The sequence below is a fragment of the Haematobia irritans genome, chromosome 2 (assembly GCF_050003625.1).
Source record: "Haematobia irritans isolate KBUSLIRL chromosome 2, ASM5000362v1, whole genome shotgun sequence".
NCBI classification, from domain to species: Eukaryota; Metazoa; Arthropoda; class Insecta; order Diptera; family Muscidae; genus Haematobia; species Haematobia irritans.
The window spans coordinates 151,118,997-151,125,520 of NC_134398.1; the positions used below are offsets into that span (position 1 = coordinate 151,118,997).

At 35.3% G+C, this 6,524-nt stretch overlaps 1 long non-coding RNA gene across 1 annotated transcript; it reads left to right on the forward strand.

The window, feature by feature from the left end:
- Positions 1-5,171: 5,171 nt before the first annotated feature.
- Positions 5,172-6,524, forward strand: LOC142224226 (uncharacterized). The gene is made up of 3 exons (XR_012719078.1): positions 5,172-5,483; positions 5,549-5,962; positions 6,027-6,524. It is a non-coding gene; the product is annotated as an uncharacterized LOC142224226 (long non-coding RNA).

Below are 6,524 nucleotides of genomic sequence, written 5' to 3' on the forward strand. Positions count from 1 at the left end.
TCTCATCCTTTATCTCTTGAATTGTTGCTGGCTTATTGACGTACACCTTTTCTTTCAAATAACCCCAAAGAAAACAGTCCAACGGTGTCAAATCACATGATCTTGGCGGCTAATTGACATCGTGAGATAACACGGCCATTGAATTTGTTGCACAAAAGAGCCATTGTTTCGTTATCTGTGTGGCAAGTGGCACCGTCCTGCTGAAACCACATATCGTCCACATCCATATCTTCTAATTCGTTATCATCTCACAATAGCGAACACCATTCACAGTAACTGCCTGACCGTCCTCATTTTGGAAAAAATACGGCCCGATGATGCCGCCAGCCCATAAACCGCACCAAACAGTCACTCTTTGTGGGTGCATTGGTTTTTCGACAATCACTCTTGGATTCTCATTCCCCCAAATGCGGCAATTGTGTTTATTGACGAATCCACTGAGGTGAAAATGTGCCTCATAACTGAAGATGATTTTCTTCGAAAAGTGATCATCCAATGTTGCCATTTCTTGGAACCATTTAACACGTTGTTGGATTGTGTATTTCTTCATGGTTCAAATTGAAAAAGTCTGAAATAGAGAAATGTCAAATAAAATTCGGAAAAAGCTTGGCATTTAGGTGTGGGTCACATTCAACATCGGCCCTTACAATTTAAAAGGGTGTGAAGTTAAAGTTGTTTTTTAAAGTTGTTTTTAGCCAAGACACAAACCACCAGAAAAATTTTTTAATTTTCCCTTTTCAGCGAAAATTCGCACAAAATCGAACGAATTTCATCTTGATTTGTTGCTGTTTGACTAAAAGCAATAAAATATGAACACATTTTGTTAATTATTTTATATTTAGACCTTTAAACTATAGGGAGTTAAAACCCAAAAATATGACTAAACTGTTGAAAGCTGATTTTGGCTATTTCTGATAGACGATAATGAACCAAAGGGGGTACACGTTGGTTACCCCAACTGGGGAGCGTACCCCAGTGAAAAGCCCATGGGCGTAGCTCATCTGTGAGAGGAGAAATCAGGGGGGGATTCAAATCAACTTTATGTCTATTTTTGAACGCATTATGAATACAATTTCTTTTAAATTTTAAAACCAGTAGACAGCCCAGACTGAGTAGAAAGCTACAGTTGCATTTCCATAACCGTAGCGTATTAAAATTTTAAAAGGGGGGCTAAGTAATTTTAGTAAAAATTTCGATATGGATTTTCGCCTATTTACACCCCACGACAACGAACTAAAGTGGGTATACGTAGGTAGCTGCACCCTTGGAGCATCCCCCAGTGAAAGTCCCATGGGCGTAGCTCATCTGTGAGAGGAGAAAACACAATGGGGATAAAAGTACTTTTTGTTAGAACATCAACTATTTTCAACACTGATTTTCGCCTATTTAGACTCCACGACAACGAACTAAAGTGGGTATACGTAGATAGCTGCATCCTTGGAGCATCCCCCAGCGAAAGCCCCATGGGCGTAGCTCATCTGTGAGAGGAGAAAAGTTAATAGGGGTAAAAGTACTTTTTGTTAGAATATCAACTATTTTCAACACTGATTTTCGTCTATTTAGACCCCACGACAAGGGTGTACTTTAGAATATCAACTATTTTCAACACTGATTTTCGCCTATTTAGACCCCACGACAACGAACTAAAGTGGGTATACGTAGGTAGCTGCACCCTTGGAGCATCCCCCAGTGAAAGCCCCATGGGCGTTGCTCATCTGTGAGAGGAGAAAAGTTAATAGGGGTAAAAGTACTTTTTGTTAGAATATCAACTATTTTCAACACTGATTTTCGTCTATTTAGACCCCACGACAACGAACTAAAGTGGGTATACGTAGATAGCTGCACCCTTGGAGCATCCCCCAGTGAAAGCCCCATGGGCGTAGCTCATCTGTGAGAGGAGAAAAGTTAATGGGGGTAAAAGTACTTTTTGTTAGAACATCAACTATTTTCAACACTGATTTTCGCCTATTTAGACCCCACGACAACGAACTAAAGTGGGTATACGTAGGTAGCTGCACCCTTGGAGCATCCCCCAATGAAAGCCCCATGGGCGTAGCTCATCTGTGAGAGGAGAAAAGTTAATGGGGGTAAAAGTACTTTTTGTTAGAATATCAACTATTTTCAACACTGATTTTCGCCTATTTAGACCCCACGACAACGAACTAAAGTGGGTATACGTAGGTAGCTGCACCCTTGGAGCATCCCCCAGTGAAAGCCCCATGGGCGTAGCTCATCTGTGAGAGGAGAAAAGTTAATAGGGGTAAAAGTACTTTTTGTTAGAATATCAACTATTTTCAACACTGATTTTCGTCTATTTAGACCCCACGACAACGAACTAAAGTGGGTATACGTAGGTAGCTGCACCCTTGGAGCATCCCCCAGTGAAAGCCCCATGGGCGTAGCTCATCTGTGAGAGGAGAAAAGTTAATAGGGGTAAAAGTACTTTTTGTTAGAATATCAACTATTTTCAACGCTGATTTTCGTCTATTTAGACCCCACGACAACGAACTAAAGTGGGTATACGTAGGTAGCTGCACCCCTGGAGCATCCCCCAGTGAAAGCCCCATGGGCGTAGCTCATCTGTGAGAGGAGAAAAGTTAATAGGGGTAAAAGTACTTTTTGTTAGAATATCAACTATTTTCAACACTGATTTTCGTCTATTTAGACCCCACGACAACGAACTAAAGTGGGTATACGTAGGTAGCTGCACCCTTGGAGCATCCCCCAGTGAAAGCCCCATGGGCGTAGCTCATCTGTGAGAGGAGAAAACACAATGGGGATAAAAGAAAGATTTGTTACAATTTCAACTATTTCAACACTTATTTTCGCCTATGTAAATGATCGTCTGACTCCGGATCCTTTTTCATGTAAATGTTGGTAGCCGACACTATGCTATAGAATTCCGCCTACAGAAATTTCGTTGGGGAAACATCAATTCAGTTGGTTATGTATTACTTATGGAATAACAATTTCAACAAGTTTTTATGAAATCTCACAAAATTGTCGTTAACTAAAGTAGCCATATATAACTGATGGGCACCGATAGTATGTTCCATTCCATATGTTGTAAAATCGTTCATATATGTTTCCTTTAGAACATTTGATTTCCGTTAACATGCATCTAAATTAATATATTTGTTTTTTAACGTGCGAGTTTACTGAACAATTTTGCTGCAAACATTAGCGAACAGACCTAATCTCTGTAGTAGTGAATACCTGCTAAATGCTAAAAAAGAAGAAGACTATTAGAATTGCGCCTTCTTCAATTTTAATATAAATAAATATAATTTAGCACGTGTATGACAAGGATGGCAATATAGTTGTCCATGTCATCAATATGAATTTGCCTTTTCATTTCGTAAGTTGATCATTTTGACATGTTCAACGTAACAGACAAGGACGTCAATATACTTATTGTATCTAACTATCCTTTACCAAGAAGGCTTTCATTAAAGAAGACGATATTTGACAAGAAAACAATGCGCTTCAATAACGCATTATTATTAAAATTCACTACAGAAATGGTGAAAATGGACAATTCGCAAAACTAAGCAGTTTAAGTGGGATCAACGAATAGTGTGGATTGTGTAGAGGATTTGGATAACTTTTAATTTCAACAAAACTATAGCTAAACTACCCGGAATAAATAACAAACAATCCATAAACTAAATTGGAATGGTTCTCGTGGAAAAAGTCTGCTTAAAATGTCACCCAAAGTATTTTCAATAATCAAGAGCTTGTGGTATATGGAACTTTTTGTTTGCTCTTGTGCAAAGACAAGACGTTTTTAATAAGTTGTTTTTGTACTATAAAATTATTGTAAAACGTTACCATATTTGAAGATTGTTTAATTTAAAGATAAGATACCTCAATTTACAGAATATTTCTTAAACAAAGACTGGATGTTTTGTTAATTAAAATATATTTAATTTAAATAAATTTGATATTGTATTACAAAATTTGGGATGTATATTCTTTCATACTAGGTCAACATTAGATGTAGTTTTCAATTGAATTCTGAGAAATTTGAAATCTGGAAAAATGCATCTGCTGTAATATAATATAAAATGAAGAGCATTGGTTTTTTGGGATGCATTTAACTAGCAAGTAATAATACAAAATTTTATTCGTGTAGCAAGATTTTTGCAACTTAAAATATTATTGACCGTCGACAACCCGTCCGTGTCCTCATTATTGACGTTTGTGTGCCCTCCATTCATAAAAATATTTAGATTTAATGCTATGCAACTTCTTACCTTCGAGCTAAGCAAGTAAAGCAGACAATAAAGATCATAGAGCAACCACTTTGAAAGCTATGGTCCTGTAAGTGAGGTCGTGGTGGCCATTAGACTGAAATTTGTTATTAACGATATGGAATTTTACCGTTGTGCAAGGCATGCTCGCCATGCAAACATAGAGTCGTGGGTTCAACCCCTGTTTCGACCAAACACTCAAAAATTTTTAAGCGGTGGATTATCCCCTAAGTAATGCTGATGACATATCTGAATGTTTTAAAGCTTCTATAAGTGGTTTCAATGTAATGTGAAACGCCGTTCGGACTCTGCTAAAAAAAGGAGGTGTTTGTTCATTCTATGCCAAAATCACGGTTTCTGTAGAATTAAAGAAAATTAAGGAAACAAGACAGAAACATTGGTCTATAGTAGCAGGGTTTAAGATAAGAATAGAGGCTTCATTTGCCGAGTTACCCATTTACTTTTTCAGATTCTTCAAAGAAAAAATATTTTTTAAATTGGAAAAATTGTAGCCCATACCTGAAGCTTGTTAACTTTAATTCGCATATTAAATTAAAAAACACTATGGACTTTGTGTTAAAATAATTTATTTAAAATAATTTTGTTCTTAATATTGTATATTAAACCCTATTTTCATGAAACTGTTAGTGCTACGTTAGCTAACGACCTTTTAAATCGCACTACACTGAAAAAAAGCATGCCCAGTTCCAAAGATTTTGTCTTTACACTAATGATTTTGGTATTGACTCCGAGCCAAAGAAGGAGAGAATTTGAGGAAGAACACACGTAAGATAAAATTGTCTTTTAAATTTGAGAAAAAATTTAATTTATTAGTTTTTCACCGTTACCTTCATGCGCTATCAAAGTTCTTTAAAAACGTGTTGATGACAACATAACCCAATAAACACAGGATGAGCGTTTTTCAAATGCAACACCTCTTCAGTTTGAGGGTAAATATCATTTTCAACATAAATTCAACTTGACTTGAAAAAGCTCATCTTCAATTCATCTTCAAATTGTTTGCGAAATACAACCAATTTGGCAAAATGTTGACGAAAACTTTGAAAATGTGTTGAAGATAATTGGAGAGAACTTTGACAAAACACTACCCTGAAATGCAACGAAAAAACCACATGGGTTTCAATACTACTTTGGACAACAAAGTTCGTGGAAGAAATACAAAAATGTGGAAATTTTTTAATAATCAATTGAAATTGCTTATAATAATTGGTAAGTAAAACTAAAACACGAAATGAAAACTTTAAGGAAGTCACTAAACTCAAATCCCTTTGCAGACAACTAAAATATTTGGATGCTGATTCTTGGACACCTTAAGAGGCTGGCCGATGAAAAATGGTAGTGGCTTATCGAGAAGAGAAAGTTTCCATAAATCAAAGTGCAACCAAAAAAACTTGGTATTTATGCTTTTCCATATCAAAAACTACTGGATGATAATTCGCAATTCACAAAATAACAAATTAAACCGATGATGCGATATAAATTAAACTATCGATGTGATATAGTTTAATTTATATCGCATCATCGGTTTAATTTGTTATTTTGTGAATTGAAATTGCTGGAAATTTATTCCAATTATCTGGACATCAAGTTCCTGAAAATTGCCAGTATTTTAATAACAACAATTTTGTAACACCAACGTTTTTGAGGAAATCACGAAGTACGTGGTCAGTTGGAAGAAATACAAATTGGTAAGTCAAAATAAAAAGTGAAATGAAAACATAATGGAAATCACAAAACTCGATTGTTTTGCAGAAAACTAAAATCATTGAATGGTATATTCTTGGAAGATGTTGGCCGATGAAAAACCGATGAAGGAAACAACAAAGAAAAGTTTTCAGAAAACTTACAAAGTGCAATCAATTAAACAAAAGTGCAACAATTCCTATATCAAGAACTGCTGGATGAAAATGTGCATTACATCAATTTACATCCCGTCATCAGTTTGATATTTTGTGATTTCCTCTTGCTGGAATCTATTCTAACACACAAGCCAGCAAGTTCCTCGATAGTAATTATTTCAAATTGCCAGCATATTAATGACACTAACATTATGGAGGAAATGGAATTATACATGTAAAAATGTTTAAGATATTTTAAGTTGTATTCATAGTTTTATTTATTAATACGTTTAATAAGATAATTACATTTTGATTGGTATTATATTATTATTTTTATATATTATTAATGTTATTTTTAAGATTATTATATTTGTTAACGAAAAAATAATAAAATTTACAAAATCCCTAGAAA